Source organism: Euphorbia lathyris, chromosome 3, assembly GCF_963576675.1.
Source record: "Euphorbia lathyris chromosome 3, ddEupLath1.1, whole genome shotgun sequence".
Classification (NCBI taxonomy): Eukaryota; Viridiplantae; Streptophyta; class Magnoliopsida; order Malpighiales; family Euphorbiaceae; genus Euphorbia; species Euphorbia lathyris.
Window position 1 is genome coordinate 81,280,876 of NC_088912.1, and position 16,280 is coordinate 81,297,155.

The 16,280-nt window shown below is 38.3% G+C and overlaps 1 long non-coding RNA gene across 1 annotated transcript; it reads left to right on the forward strand.

Moving 5' to 3' along the window:
• Positions 1-9,797: 9,797 nt before the first annotated feature.
• On the forward strand, positions 9,798-11,558 carry LOC136223004 (uncharacterized). Its single transcript, XR_010685785.1, has 3 exons — positions 9,798-9,858; positions 10,744-10,812; positions 11,452-11,558. It is a non-coding gene; the product is annotated as an uncharacterized lncRNA (long non-coding RNA).
• Positions 11,559-16,280: the final 4,722 nt, after the last annotated feature.

A 16,280-nucleotide genomic window follows, 5' to 3' on the forward strand; every position in this document is an offset into this window, starting at 1 on the left:
ATAAATGTTGAGTGATTGTCATGCTGACTGATATCAATCTAGTAACTACTGCACATTGAGCTTAATAGTCTATGCTGAGTAGATACAAATGTTGAGTAAATATTCTGTGCTGAGTAGATAAACATATTGAGTAATCACCTTATACTGAGTAGATGTACATGCTGAGTGATTAACGTATGTTGAGTTACTAAGAGATAGAAAATCCATCTACGTAGAATTAAATACTCAGTATCATAAACGATTCATATTCTGGCAAACTGAGTAAAAGCCCACTTGTACCAATGAACAATGACACGTGTAACAAATCATACCTAGAAAAACGCAAGTAATAATGAATACCCATGCGCCGAACCTGTCATAAATGGCATAATCCTTGTCGATTAAAATCCCAAGAAGAAAACGGCTAGTTCATTAATTAGGAATGATTCAAGACTCTATAAGTAGTGGAAGGATCCCCACTCATTACTCTTTACGCTTAAAATCTTCTGAAATCGAATCCTTCTCTCTCCCTAAACCTTAAAACCTTCATCTGTAACAATGGCTTCCGGCAAAAACGAAATCCCTAACTTCACCGCTCAGCTTGGCCAAACCTCTGGCAAACCCACTTAAGCTGACCCCGCCGGTTCATCAAAGCCAGTAGAAAGGAACATGATCAAGGTCCATAAGAAGGTCAACAACTTGGAGGTTCTAAAATGCAGATGGTTCTCTCCAGGATTCATCACTTCTGAGAAACCGTTCTGTGACTGGATCGAGAAGAACAAATGGATCGGTCTCTTCTCACTCACCGGAAAAACATACCCTAGGCTGGTCAGAGAGTTCTATTCCAACATGTTTGTTGATGAAGAAGATGCTGACTATTTGGAGACCACGGTCAAAGGACAGAAAATCACCATAACCCCTGCCTATCTAGCTACTCTGCTAAACTTACCAGACGAAGGAATGGAGTTTAGGACAACAAAAGAAAAGGTACCAAAGGAAAAGCTTGACCAGATCAAGGGGTTCTGCAAAACCAAGAATCATAAAGGTGAAATACCCAGCACCTGTATGGGGCAAGAACAGAAGATGGCTCACTACGTGCTGACCAATTTTATCTTCCCCAAGCTAAGCTCAGCTTCCTCTGCCTCCAATTTTTAACAGCGCTTCATATGGCATATGTTGACCTACACTCCACTTAACATGCCTGTCTTTCTGGTTGGGGCTCTTCAACGCAGTGGAAAGAAGCTCAGGCTGGGTTCTCTGATCACTAAGATCATTGAGGACCAAAAGATTGAGACAATCAATGAGACTGAAAGCTGGGGGAATGAGATTACAGCCGCCTTGCTGGTTGGGTTACTATACAATCAGCCATTAAAAGGAATTGAAGAGGTTGAAGATGAAGAGGAAGAAGATGTTGATACTGAAGAGGTTGAAGAACCTAAGTCAGCTGAGCCTGAAAAGAAGAAGAAGAAGAGAAAGGCCATTGAAACATGCTCAAAAGACATCAATTCTATCCCAAAGAAAGTAAGACTAGTGTCTCATGAAAAGAAAGCTAAAGCTGACCAGGCTAAGGAGAAAGCTGAGTCGGTAGAGAAAAGAAAGAGGCCAGAAGAGCCTGAGGATGAAGAAGAGGAAACTTTGGAATCCCCTTTGATGAAAAGGAAGAAGGTTCATACCTTAAAGACAGTTGAAGCTAATCCCTTGGATTGGGTTGTACCTCCAAAAGGTCATGAAATTGACCTAGACCAAACTCATGCTGAGCCGGTCAAGGATGCTGAGCAAGAAACTCCTACTGAGGAAGAAGTCAATACCGAGCAGGAACAACCTACTGATGTTGAGCAACATCAGGATGATGCTGAGCGGAGAATTGAGGGAGAAGAAAATGTTGCTGTGGAGGATCACATCGAGCAACATGAGAATCCAATTGTGGAAGAAGAGACAGTTGATACTGATGAGGAGGTTATTCATACTGACCCATCTCCTCCTAAAGAAACAAGGTTCAAGCGGCTCAAGAAGAAAGCCCATAAGACTCCAGCTCTTGACCTCCTTGCAGACTCTCCTCTTCAAGAACCATTTACTGACCTATCTGAGCTACAGTTCACGTACTTTGCAAACGATACTGAGTCTCCTTCAAAAGAAAAACAAGCCTCTGTTACTCAGGATGAGGAACAAGCCAAAACCTTTGAAAATCCAAATCCAACTGCTCAAGATGGAACAAATCCTGCTTCAACTTCACCCACTCAAGATGAGCAGGTCAACATGACTAACCAAACTCCACCTCCAACACAGCATGTTGATAAATCAGCTCCTGAAGCCAATCTGCATCAAAGTCCTGTCACCAATCCAGATGATCAATCTGGCAAACAGCCAACTCCACCACCATCAAGCTCAATTCCAGCCTCTGAGACAAATGCTGCTCAATTCACATACTTGAATGCTACTGAGTCAGGACGACGAATCATTTCCTCTGCTCAGTCCTTGCTTCAAGATTTGAACCCTCATCAAGCTGATGCTACTAGATCTTCTCATGGTGAGTCCTCACAACTGTCTGGTATCACTCAGCTTCTCAATGAACTAAGAGGACTCAAGGATCTTGTAAGTGTTATGACCACCGTTCAAACTCAGCAACCCAGGCAAGACCAAATAGCAAAGCTGACTGAATTGGTACTCACAATGGTGAACCATCTGAACTCGCTTGAAGGCAAAATCCAACAACTGTCGGAAGTTAATCTAGGGTATGCAACTTCCACTGAGCTTCAAGGCTATTTTGCTAAGTTAACTACAGAACTGAACAAATCAAGCGCAACTGGCAATCCTGAGTATGCTACCTCTGCTGAGTTACAAGACTGCTTTGACAAGCTAACTGCTGAACTGACCAGTACGCGTGAATTATTATCTTCTACCTCTCAGTGCACCATTGACCAACTGAGTGAAGCGGTAAGTCTACTTAACGTCAATAAGGCTCAGATGGATGTTGACCCAGTCTCCAATGGTCAACTCTTGAGCTTTTCCCAAGCAATTATGAAGGCAATGCGCATCAACAATGCTCAGCGCATGTTTTATGACTCTGCCATGCTGAAGATGTACCACCAATCTTTTGCTCAGATCACCAGCTCGCTCACCTGGCTTAGCAAATCACATGAATGCCTACTCAGCATGATTAGCAGCTCTCTCCGGATTCCTCGCCATGTCCAAGATGACAGTGTACCTATAATTGATGGCTTGCGTGAAAGCACAAAGAGGCTCCAGCGTTACTCAAATGTCCTCTCCACTGCTGCTCGCAAAAATACCTTCCTTTATAAACCCGATGATGGCAAAACGGGGGAGAAAAGCCAAGAAGGAACTCAGAGCCAAGAAGGAACTCGGCTTGCAGGTAATGCATCAGGAAGTAAAGATAAAGGCAAAGGAGTATATCGAGCTGACCATCAAGCTCAGGTCAATATGAAGGAAAAGAAGAAGAACTAGATATAGCTTAGTCAATATTTAGAACTTAGCATAGAATCTTTCCTCATATGTTTTTGCTTAATCTATGACAAGTACCATTTTCTCAACTTGGCTGATAAAATTGAACAAACAAATTAAGAAGTAAAACATACTCAGTATACATTAACACTAAAATACTTATGTAATAAACTGAGTAACAACATACTTCTAATATTTTTGAAAACTGACTTAAATCCAATTAGCTCAGATCTTGAAAAATCTAACATTAAACTAAGTCAGTATACACAAATGTCTTAAGGTTAATTCAATTAAATCTTGGAAGGTTTAGAATTAAGTTAAGACAATATGTGCAACCCTTACGGGGGAGTTATTTCAAAAATAAATCAATCATGGGGTAACTTATAACTGAGTTCCATAATTATGTATTTTGCCAACATCAAAATGGGGGAGTTTGTTGAAACACTTTTCCACAAGATTTTGATTTGACAAAATCATCAATGATTAAGAGGCAATTAAATTTAAATGCTTTGATTTAATTGTACTAATGTGTTTGTTCAATATTGAGTGCAAAAATATATATATAAAGTTAGACAGGACAAAAGTCAGCATAAGCCAAGCTGAGTGGAACGGAACTCAGCATGAAAGAATAGAAGCTGAGTGGAGTAGAACTCAATATCAGAAGTCTTCTTCAAAGTTGCCAGAACGAAGCTGACTAAATTAGAAGACTCCTTCAGAATTGTATAAACAGAACGAAGCTGACTAAGAAGGAACTCAGCATGTAAGTTGAACATTCGAAGATAACGAATGGAGCTGAGTGACAGTCAGGATAGCATGAAAGATCCGTTCAATAAAGGACAAAGTCTGCCAATCTTCTACACCAATAATTGAAGCCTCGAAAATACACAGAAGACTAATTCCAAGAAACATGGGTCAATGGATTATTGGTAAAGACAACTGCCACAAAAAGACAAGTCTGTAGGAAGAAGACAAGGCTGACACCTGAAGAAAACAGATGACAGGATTGGCCTGCAAAACTGAAGCTGACCAGAAGCTGTCTACTAAAAGAGACGTTTTGGAATCAACGGACACACCAAATTCAAACGGTCTAATCTCCAGAATTCATCTATAAAATGGACAAGGATTTCACTTGGACATTTGCCGAATTACAAAGAAGAAAAATCCAAGAGAGAAATCTTCAAAGCACTCAAATACAAAGATCTTACACCAAATCTTCTATTCTTTGTGTAAATGCTAGATTGATTGTTGTGTAATCATCTAAAGTGTTCTTCTGTTGAGAAAGAACAAGTTTATCAATTGTAGTATTGAGAGTGTATGCTGAGTGCTTGGTTGTAAGCATTCAGTGGTAGAAAAATCTAAGTGCTGGGTTGTAGTACTTAGTAGGAGCTGAGTAGACGAATAGAGGACGTACTCTTGCATACTCACTGCCTTGTAAAAGGTTTGTGCTCTACCTTGAAAGAGCTCAGTATTGGATTGAAAATCCCAGGAGGAACTGGGGACTGGACGTAGGCAGAGAGGCCGAACTAGGATAAGTCGTGCTGAGTAACTTCTAAACTCTTTCTCTCAATATATATATATATGTGCATGTGTTGCTTGTGGTATTTACTCAGCATATAAATTGTTAAAACTGAAATTGAGTAAATCTGAGTGCTGAGTTGGAAGCTGACCTCTCAAGAGTCAATTCCCAACTCTCAAGTCAAGCAGTCTTAGTCAGCATAGAACTAAAACTGTCTGACTAATCAATCGGCCGTGCTGACCAACACGCTGAGTTAACAAACTCTTAAAATAACATTAAGTCAGCATAATTAAAAGCGAAAAAGTTACATTAGTTCCTATCCCCCCCTTGGAACTAATTACTAGGGACCAACAGGTTTCCCACGAGGTACACTATGGTTTCCCCAGATGTCCACTATAGGAAGTTGGTTTCCCACGAGGTACACTATGGTTTCCCCTGATGTCCACTATAGGAAGTTGGTTTCCCACGAGGTACACTATGGTTTCCCCCAAGGTACACCATGGTTTCCCTTAAGGTACAGTATGGTTTCCCATGAGGTACACTATGATTTCCCCTAAGGTACACCATGGTTTCCCCTAAGGTACACTACATAGGAAGTTGGTTTCCCCTGAGGTACACTGTATAGGAAGTTGGTACACTATTTTAGATGTTTCCCCTGAAGGAAACTGAGGTTCACTCTAGGAAATCCTAAATCAATGGAAAATATGAAAAGTTTCCCAAAATTAAAAGTTTCCTAAACAGACCTTTTAAGAAAAAGTTTCCTAAAATGTTCTTTTAAGAAAAAGTTTCCTAAAAAGAAAAGTTTATCCCATGAAAAAGAGTAAACCAGGGTATGCAATAAAAAAAACTTTATTTTTGGTGCAAACAGATGTAAATGAGGTTAAATGCTTAACTTTGTTTGGGAGTTTAAATCTCGAGGGGAAAGAAAGTTAAATTTATTCTGCAGAGACAAGAAATTTTAAAAAAGTTTACGTTACTCCCATTAACCCCCAATTTGGAGGTTAGAGTTTGGAGGTTAGAGGAAGTAAAGATTTAACCCCATTAACCTTTATTTACTCTCAAAAAATAACTCCCAAACAAGGTTAACTTAATACTTAACCTTCCATTACTTCCATTTACTCCCATTAACCTCCTCCCAAACAAGGGCTTAGGTGTTAGCACTGAATTGGGTGATGTGGCTAGTTTCAGTGAGATCGTTCCTGATACTGCTATCTTCCATGATTTCCAGATAGGTTTAATTTTCTTTCAATAATTTAAATTCATTTTAGCTAGTATAAAGTGAAGCTTCAGTAATCAGTTTTACTTGTTAAATTTTTTTTAGTTGCTTGATTGGTTGTTAATTCGCAATTTTGATGCAGGTTTCCTCCAACGATAGCTATTGTTAACTCTTGGATACTTTTAGGAATTTTAATGGTGGATTTTGGTGAGATAAATTTATATTGATTCGTCATTCTTCTATTTTACTATATGTTTTTTTTGTTATATTTTGATAATCAATGTTAATTGTTTGATTCAATCTTCATCTTACAGATCATTTCAGAAGTCTCTTGACCAAATACCTTGACCATTATTTTTCTCCTAATTTCGGCTTCAGCTCAAACGACTTCTAAGATCTAATTGTTTTTTTTGTTCAAACCTAACACTGAACTTTAGTTTTTGATTAATCTTTAATTTGACGTTCTTTTGCTTTCCTAGATATGCTTTCTTGTTGCTGTTCTGGTGTAACTAACGTGATAAAGTGATAATCGCACGAATAAGTGGATTTGTATATTAAGATTCCTTGGATTTGGCAGGGGAAGGCTTGCCCCTAGTACATCCTTATGGAGGGACCCCTCTCCGGACCCTCGCTCAGCGGGGACGCGTAGTGCACCGGGCCGCCCTATACAGGGAATTATATCAATTTGCGTTAGCCAATTTTAACATGGCCAATTATTGACATGATTTTGGAATCATATTTTATTGTACTCAGGTCAATAGCATTCTCATTTAAACAATTCCATATTTATCAATTTACTTCACACTATTAAAGATGCTGATGATTATTATGTGCAGTGGCTTTTAGCAAACTTTGACTTTCTTTCTACAGAGGATACCAATTCTTGGCTGGATGTTTCAACAACCTTTTATCAGGTCAATAAGTTAGATTTATTTCAACTGTAAACATTGCTCTCGACTCACTTTAGATTTTATAATTTTTAGGGTAATTAATTTATTAGTCCCTATATTTTGACAAAACACACTGTTTAGTCCCTGTATTTTCAAAAACACACACTAAAGTCCCTAACGTTTTTCTCGGTGAACTGTTTAGTCCCTAATGTTTTTCTTGGTGAACTGTTTAGTCCCTGCCGTTAGACTCTCATGAAGATTCTGTTAGTCAATTTGGATTTGTGTTCTTCTTTTCCTTTATTTTGCTTTCCTTTAAACTCTAATGCATCTGAAATCAACTTTGAGTGTTCTTGTTCTTAATTTTCTTCTTAATCGTTCAAATTCGTAAGCGTTGAGTCTGTTCTTTTTATTGTTCTCCATGCAAATAGCTTCTTCTTCTAAATTGGATTACTCTTCTGAAGTTTGAAGGTAAATAGTAAAGGGTAATTTAGTCATTTCCGAAGTCATAAACGGTAAAAAATGTAACAAACAGACGGAAGGACTAAACAGTTCACTGAGAAAAAGGTTAGGGACCTTACCATGTGTTTTTGAAAATACAGGGACTAAACAGTGTGTTTTGTCAAAATATAGGGACTAATAAATTAATTACCCTAATTTTTAATATGTTTTTCGAACCTTTGAGCATACGTTGTGTGCTATGCAATAACTTTTTATTCTTTTCTTTATGTATGGTTCATTAATTATAGTATTTAAATAATTTTGAGTTCCAATCAATCAATTTTTCTTAATTATTTGCCACTACGGAAAATCCGTCACAAAATCCGTCAAAAGAAAAAGTCGTTTGCATCGGCCCTTTAAAAAGACTGATGCAAATGAGCGGCATTTGCATCGGCCCTTTTGAAAGGGCTGATGCAAATGAGGTGCATTTGCATCGGTCCCTTAAAAAGACCGATGCAAATGAGGTGCATTTGCATCGGTCCTTTTAAAATGGCCGACGCAAATGCTTTAATCATTTGCATCGAGGGCTTTTGCATCAGCCAATGGCCGATGCAAATAGCCCTAAATGGCCGATGCAAATGGCCTTTTTTCCACTAGTGTTCGTTAGCCACTTTTGGCGGACTCTTTGGGCCATCCTCGGAGCCACTCTGAAGTTTAGCACCACGGCTCACCCCCAAACGGATGGACAAACTGAAGCGGTAAACCGGACTTTGGGAAATTTATTAAGAAGTAAGTGTCGAGACAAACCCAAGATGTGGGATTATGTGCTTGCCCAAGCTGAGTTTGCCTACAACTCCGCCGTGAGTTCCACTATCAGGAAATCCCCTTTCGAGATCGTGTACACCAAGGCACCCAACCATTCACTTGATTTGGGGGAGGTTCCCAAGGGGGAGAAGAAGAGTGTAGCTGCCCACAACTTAGCCAACGACTATCATAGAATGCACCAAGAAGTCCGACACAGCATTGAGGAGAAAAATAGCAAGATCAAAGCCAAAGTTGATGAACACCGGAGGGATATACAGTTTGAGGTTGGGGATGAGGTGATGGTGTACTTGGGAAAGGAGCGGCTCATGCATGCCCCAAGTAGCAAGTTGAGGCCGAGGAAGTATGGTCCCTACCGGATCACGAAGAAAATTAGTGCCAATGCATACCAACTAACCCTCCCTAATTGGCTTGGGAAGATGTCTTCTTCTTTTAATGTGCAGGATTTGAGCTTGTGGAAGCCGGATGGGTCGTTGCCAACCAAGGTGCCTGAGACGGAGTCCGACTCTTTCCAAGAAGGGGAGAATGATGAGGGCATCTCATCATCAAGCATGAACCCGGAGACTAGAAACGAGACACGAAGAGATCCATTGGGGGAAAGCAAGAGCGAAGGCAACCAACCGAACATGCGGGGCGTGTCTAAGAGCGCGCGGGGCGTGGAGACCCATGTTTCTGGAGGAAATCCCAGTGACTCATCCACGTGGAGTGCCCTAACTAGTACGCGGGGCGCGGAGAGAGACTTCAGGAGTGAATCACCCCAGGAGGTCAAGTACGTGGGGCGTCCTCTCTTAGACGCCACGCGTGACCCGCACCAAGTTGAGTCCTCAACTCTAGGAGGTCAAGTACGCGGGGCGGGTACCCAGACACGCCACGCGTGGAGTCCGTCTTCGTGAGCTCCCAATCCGAGAAACTACTATACGCGGGGTGTATTCCAGGTGGCGCGGGGCGTGCTTCCGGAATAAGACTTCTCCTCCAAGCTCCTTCTTGTTGGGGACCATTTTCTGTGTAACATCTCAACTTGTGCATTTCATTTCATATAGACTTTATGCGTTACATGACATTATTAGGGACATTAGAAAATAATATTGCATTTTACATGTCATTGAATATATGATAATTTATGTGGATACTAATATTAGGATAAGTGAAAGTATATGAAATAGATATTTAAGCGTGTCTTAAAAGTATAGGGACTAAATTGAATAATCTTAAAAGTATAAGGACTAAAGTGTAATTTGCTAAATTTATAATTTAAATAAAATTATATATATAATTTTATATCTAATAAAATAATAATAATAATAACAAGAGTAATAAGGATAATCATAGTGTGATGAAACTTATATGATTGTAATAATAGGAGATATATATGGGCAAAAGGGGAAATCTACCCAAGATCAATTAGATAAGTTTGGAGAAGGGTTAGATGGGTTGTTCTAATCTCAAACTTTCCAGAACTTTAGAGAGAGAAACTCCTTTTAGAGTGAGAAAGTGAAGAAAAAGAGAAGAAGAAGAAGAAGTAGGAGAAGAAGAGAAATGTATGTTTATACACCACCTTGCACAAATTATTTCATAATTTTGGAAGCTGATTTTGAGAGAGTTGAAGAAGGGAATGTTTTGAGTTTAGGTCTTAGGTAAATCTCAAAATTTGTTTCATGCAATTTGGTTAAGTATTTTAGGAGATAAGGTATAATCTCTTAGACTAGCTCTAAGTTGAATCTCATACATAAAGCTGTTCTTGTGGTATATTTTTGAAGCCTTTAAAGACTTCATTTGGAGAGGTGTTAAAAATAAGAAATGTTCATATATGTCTTAATTAGTGATCTGGAAAGTTTGGTTAGTATTGTATTTGTATGTTAAGATATAACTAGAAAAGAAGTTCATATGTGCTATGTTGCCTATGTGTTGACACAGGGTCAGATTATAAATTCGGTTATAAATTGTACATAGCTTAGAAAATTCTGAATTTTGGATATAGTATATTCATGTTTGTCTAGTTTAAGTTTAAAAAGGAATCAGACCATTTGGAGCTATATCTTTTGAGTTATGAGTGATTTTGTGGAACTGGTACATGAAAATTATGATTAAAGTAAGACCCAAAGAGAAATTTTGTAATAAATTATGTATACTTGGACATTCTATAAAACTTTAGTATGGTATGCATATATGAGTCTAGGATAAAATGAAATTAGAATTAGTCCATTTAGATAAGTGAAAGAGGTGAAATTAGAATTAGTCCATTTAGATAAGTGAAAGAGGAGTTATAAGGCTTTTAAGGTTAAGAGGTCATACTAGTATAGGTACAAATATCATTTGGTGGAAACAAGTGTAATGAAATGGAAAATAAAAAGTAATAAGTAAATAATTTTTGGGTTTAAAGAGGGTGTAAATTATATTTAATCATATGCTAAATTATATTATAGGTGCTCGTAATATTGAAGATATTCCGGAGGAGGGTACAAGCCGTCATCGAGAAAATTAGCGGCTTAGAAGTGAGTATAAACATGATGTGAAGTTAATTTTTAATTGTGTTTGTGATTTGAGAATTGTGGTGTTTGATTGGATACATATTGATGTGAATTGTTGTAATTAACTTGAATAGATATGAATTGATACGTGTTGAATATTATTTGTGATAGTTGGATTTAAATGAGTATGTGTATATGTTAAATGTGATACGTGTTGAATATTATTTGTGATAGTTGGATTGGAATGAGGAGTATGTGTATATGTTAAATGTGATTTCATTAATATAGAACATATGTACATGATTGCATGAAACATAAATGGATGACGTTGTGACATACCAGTTCTGTCACTGTTATGACTACTTGAATTTATATGGACTACTTGGACCTATACGGTCAATATTTGGACTACTTGGAGCTATACGGTCAATACGTGGCCTACTTGATTACATGGACTGAAACAAGATTATGTTATACCTGTTACCTGTTATTTGATCCCGGGTAGTGACTGGCTCGTGGTGTCACAACATTAATAAACGGTTCATTCATTTACATTTGTATGACTTGGGTGAGAGACTTGTTTACATGATTGTGTGTGATTGGTATTCATTGATTGTTTATATTCACTGAGTTGCGACTCATATAAATTGCTAAATTTTCCAGCTAGTTGAAGTGAAGGTTAGACTGGACTTTAGACGCTTAAAGAACTATAGATTCCATGGATGAAAGGTGGGTCTGCTGGATTCCGTCTCACACTCTCTCCTCTCATTATAAGCATGTAGAATAAGTAAACTTTTGGACTATATAAGTTTGTAAGCTGTATGTATAAGGATATAAATATATGTATATATTAACGTATATATGTTTGATATACCTACGAGTATAAGTTGTTAATATATGCTTTTATCTAATGAATAGCTTAGTTTAAAAAAAAATTATACGTCTAGGGTGTTACATTTATTGGTATCAGAGCAGGAATATGACCATAGGGACATACATAAGCATACATTGCATGATATACATATCAGTTGTTTATAATATGATATTACAATCATATAGGTTAGAAGAAGTTGGAGAACATAATAGAAATGAAAATGAAACGAGGAGAGAGGAACCAGTCAGACCACCTTCTGTAGGAGCACCAGTTAATAACTCACTAGCATCACCTGCACATTCTCATGCATCAAATGTACACTATCAAGCTCCTCCTCATAGGCAGATACAAGGACCAGTGGTTCCAAGAGAAAGGCGGTTCAATAAACTGAAAAAGCAGGGTGCTGAAGAATTTACTGGTACCACAGATCCTACACAAGCAGAGAGATGGTTGAAGAGATTGGAAAGGGTTTTCAATTTGATGAAGTGCACTCCTGAAGAAAAGTTTGATTATGGTGTATTTTTACTCTATGGAGATGCATATGATTGGTGGGAAACTATTCCTAATAGCACAGTTCAGCCCCCTATGTTGACATGGGATGACTTTGTTCGTGAGTTTCGTAATAATTGTATGCCAGAGGTGTATGTAGATGACAAAAGGAGGGAATTTATGAATCTGAAATAGGAAAGAATGACAGTGGCTGAATATGAAGTCAAATTTAATCAACTGTCAGCTTATGTTCCTTCTTTGGTGGCTACGGAAAAAGACAAATGCAAAAAGTTTGAGGAAGGTTTGAAATATGAAATTCGAAGTAAAATTACAGCTTCTAATCTTGAAACTTATCAGAAACTAAAAGCTGCAGCTATTAGAGGTGAGAGGTTGGAAAAAGAAAGAATTGATTCCAAGCTAAAAGGGGTTATAGTCATTCTAATGCTGAGCAGAGTAACAAGTTTGTCAAACGTCAAGCTAATTCATCTCATTCACAGTCAAAAGCTAGAAGTGGATATTTTGCTAACAGAGGGGGAAGAATGCGTGCTCCATCTTATTCAAAACAGAGTCAAAGGCAAAGCTCAGTATTGAAATCAGCTTGTAATATATGTGGAAGATATCATGAGGGAGAATGTAGGAAATTGACTGGGGGATGTTTCTATTATGGTTCCTTAGATCATTTGCTACGTGATTGTCCAAAAAGGGGAGTATCTGGCAAAGAAGGTTCAGAGGCTACAATACAGAATACAAGGGTGAGTGGGGCTGTTATACCAGCAGGTAGAGGTAGAGGCAGAGGAGTGACAATGAGTACTGCTGGAGGTATTGGTAGATCTGAAGCTCAGGGTTCTAGACCACAAACTCAAGTTCGAGCATTTGCTTTCAATAGACAGGAAGCCATTGCTGCACCACAAGTTGTGACAGGTAAACTTTCGATTTGCAATCTAGAAGCTTATGCATTAATTGATTCTAGATCTTCTCATTCATTTATATCATCAAATTTGGCATCACATTTGCATATAGATTGTGAATCCTTGGGGTTTGATTTAAATGTGGGGACTCCATTAGGAGAGTTTGTGATAGTAAATCGGGTGTATCGGAATTGTTTGATTCAAATTGGCTCGGCAGAATTGGGTGCAGACTTGATATTGCTGAATATTAGAGAATTTGATGTGATACTGGGTATGGATTGGTTGTCAAGGCATTATGCAACTGTTAAGTGTTTCACTAAAGAGGTTATTTTTGAACCACCAGATCAACCAAAAGTTATCTTTCAAGGGGATCGTCAGCTTGTACCAACTTGTTTAATCTCTGCCATCAGTGCTTTCCGTTTAATGAAGGGTGGATGCCAAGCATATTTGGCGCATGTCATTGACACTAAAGCAACAAATGTAGCACTTGAGAATATTCCCGTGGTAAATGAATTTCCAGATGTATTTCCTTCAGACTTGTCGGGTATACCTCCTAGTCGAGAAGCAGAGTTTACAATTGATTTGATTCCAGGAACTTCACCAATTTCTATCTCACCTTATAGAATGGCGCCAGTTGAATTAAAGGAGTTGAAAACACAATTACAAGAACTACTTGATAAGGGGTTTATCCGACCTAGTGTGTCCCTGTGGGGTGCTCCAGTTTTGTTTGTCAAGAAAAAGGATGGCACAGTGCGATTATGTATTGACTACAGACAGTTGAATCGGGTCACCGTGAAGAATAAATATCCTTTACCTCGAATAGATGAATTATTTGATCAATTGCAGGGAGCACATGTATTCTCAAAAATTAACTTGAGATCGGGGTATCATTAACTCAAAATTTTAGAACCAGATGTTCCAAAGACGGGTTTTCGAACTCGATATGGGCATTATGAATTTCTTGTGATGCCGTTTGGGTTGACAAATGTGTTGAAACACCTTTCCACATGATTTTTATTTGACAAAATTATTTAAGTTAATCCATGATTAAGGGGCAATTAAATTTAAGTGCTTTGGTTTAATTGTACTAATGTGTTTGTTCAATGTTGAGTATAATTCTAAGTGAACAGAAATAAAAAGTACGACAGAATGAAGTCAGCATGAGGCACAGAAGCTGAGTAAAACACGACTCAGCATATTAGAAGAAAAGTCATCTTCAGTATAAACGCTTGAAGATGAAAGCTGACCAAAGAAGCTGAGTGGAACACAACTCAGCATAATAGAAGAAAAGTCTTCTTCAGAACAAATGCTTGAAGACGAAGCTGACCGAAGAAGCTGAGTAGAATATGACTCAGCCTCGCCAGAGACAAAGATCGAAGGCAACGTCTATCAGAGTCAAGCTGAGTGTTCTTCAGGACAGCGCCAATGATCCGTTAACTAAAAGACAAGATCCGACAGAGATCTGCGCCAATTCAGAAGCCTTGGAATTACGCAAGGAGATAGTTTCGAGACGCATGGGTCATCTGGCCGTTGGCTAAAAGACGAAACTGGCGCTAGAAGATGAACCTGGCGGAAGAAGACAAGCCTGATGCCTGCTAATTTCAGACGACAGGATTGGCCTGTAAAATCTGTATGCTGACCAGTGAATGACGCAAGGAGCCATTTGAATTCAACGGATACATCCGAATTCAAATGATTGAGGCATCAGAAATTCACTATAAAAGGACAAGTCCAACTCTTGGATCCTTTGCCGAAGTACAAAAGAAAAGAGCATACATACAAAGCACATTCAAACAAGAAAAGAAAATCTTACACCAAATTCCTATCTCTGTGTAAAAGTCTAGATTGAGTTTGTATTCATCTAAAGTGTTCTTCATCTAGAAAGAACAAATATGTATCAATTGTAAAAGTTGAGAGAGTGGTGCTGAGTACTCGGTTTTAGTACTCAGCGGTAGAGAAAATCTAAGTGTTCAGTTATAGCGCTTAGTGGGGTTGAGTAGACGAATAGAGGAAGGTACTCTTGCATACTTAATTTCTTGTAAATGGTTTGTCCTCTACCTTTAAAGAGCTCAGTATTGGATTGAAAAAGCCCGGAAGGATTCTAGGGACTGGACGTAGGCGGTGAGGCCGAACCAGGATAAGTCTGCTGAGTAATTTCTAACCCTTTCTCTCAATATATATATGTATGTGTTGCTTGCTTAAATTACTCAGGATATAAATTGTATAAGCTGACACTGAGTAATCAGAGTGCTGAGTTGGAAGCTGACCTAAGTGTTAATTCCCAACTCGCAAGTAAAACGGTTCTAGTCAGCCTCTGACTAAAGTTGTCTTACATCTCTCTCGGCCGTGCTGACCAAAACTGAGTTAAGTGATTTAAAGAATTGATTAAGTCAGCATTATTAAGCGAAAAAGTTACATTAGTTCCTAACCCCCCCTTGGAACTAATTACATGGGACCAACAAAATGCACCAGCAGCTTTTATGGCATTAATGAATAAGGTATTTCAAAAGTACCTTGACAAGTTTGTTATTGTTTTCATTGATGACATACTTGTGTATTCAAAGAGCAAAGAGGAGCACGAACATCATTTAAAAATTGTGTTGCAGATATTGAGGGAAAAGCAGTTGTATGCAAAATTTAGCAAATGTAAATTCTGGATGGATCATGTTTTATTTCTAGGACATGTGATTTCAGGTCAGGGTATACAGGTAGATCCTAAGAAGATTGAAGCAGTAGTTAATTGGGAAGCACCAAAGTCTGTAGCAGAAGTAAGAAGTTTTCTGGGGTTAACTGGATACTATAGACGATTTGTTGATGGGTTTTCTCTTATTGCTACTCCATTGACTAAACTATTAAGAAAGAACATTTCATTTCAGTGGACAGACGCTTGTCAGAAAAGTTTTGAGGAGTTAAAAAGACAATTGACTTCTGCTCCAATTTTGACGATTCCTTCTAGCTCGGGAGGATTTGTGGTATATAGTGATGCGTCTCATCAAGGTTTAGGGTGTGTTTTAATGCAACATGGTAAGGTAATTGCATATGCATCGAGACAATTAAAACCATATGAATTATCATATCCAGTGCATGATTTAGAACTTGCTGCTGTGGTGTTTGCTTTGAAGATTTGGCGACATTATTTGTATGGAGAAACATTTCAAATTTTTACTGATCACAAAAGTCTAAAATATTTGATGAGTCAAAAAGATTTAAATATGAGACAG